This window comes from Anoplophora glabripennis, unplaced genomic scaffold (genome assembly GCF_000390285.2).
Source record: "Anoplophora glabripennis isolate ALB-LARVAE unplaced genomic scaffold, Agla_2.0 scaffold3902, whole genome shotgun sequence".
Taxonomy (NCBI): domain Eukaryota; kingdom Metazoa; phylum Arthropoda; class Insecta; order Coleoptera; family Cerambycidae; genus Anoplophora; species Anoplophora glabripennis.
The window spans coordinates 5737-6414 of NW_019419982.1; the positions used below are offsets into that span (position 1 = coordinate 5737).

General features: G+C 26.8%; 1 long non-coding RNA gene across 1 annotated transcript; it reads right to left on the reverse strand.

Annotated features, from left to right (window-relative positions):
• Positions 1-203: 203 nt before the first annotated feature.
• Positions 204-420, reverse strand: LOC111692827. The gene is made up of 2 exons (XR_002763301.1): positions 381-420; positions 204-318 (listed from the first exon to the last, which is right to left on the reverse strand). It is a non-coding gene; the product is annotated as an uncharacterized LOC111692827 (long non-coding RNA).
• Positions 421-678: the final 258 nt, after the last annotated feature.

The following is a 678-nucleotide window of genomic DNA, read 5'->3' on the forward strand; positions in this document are numbered from 1 at the left end:
AATTTGTGGAGACAAGTTACTTAGCAAGTATGTAACTTTTCTGGTTGTTGTAGAGCTTAAGGCAATGCAAAATTTACCAGAATCATGGGTGAAATAATTAGAAATGGCAAATTTTTCTTCAATTCTGTTAGCTACTTCCCATATGCTAACATGGAAATGTTAAAAAAACTTGGCCACTATATTCAGGTACAATAATTTCAAAGTAGTTCTTATTTTTTACTCTATCTGTTTCTTAGAATAAATCTATTTCATCACCACTCTCAAGCTGGACAATGCGTCTAATAAGTCATCTGAATCACTGGACTCAAAATCGGACATCTGTAATATTTTAAAAAGTTTATTTAAAACACCGAGTTTTTTTATATTCTATTTTTTATTACCACAAGTAAAAATTCCATATTAATAATACAAGAATTACTATTTTTTTAAAGGCAACTTCCTGTATAAAATGTGACTATTTTTTACTAACATTAAACTAAAATCTTTAACAAAGTAATTATCAAAAACATAAACCTTACTTATAGGTTAATATTAACAAGATCACGTCATAAATTCCTTGAAAACTAGTTTCTTTCTACGAACACCAAATTCTTCTCATAAAGCTAATATTTTTTATTATCTATTTAGTTTAATTACAGTCCGGAATGACATATTTTCATGATTTATATAATTCAAAGT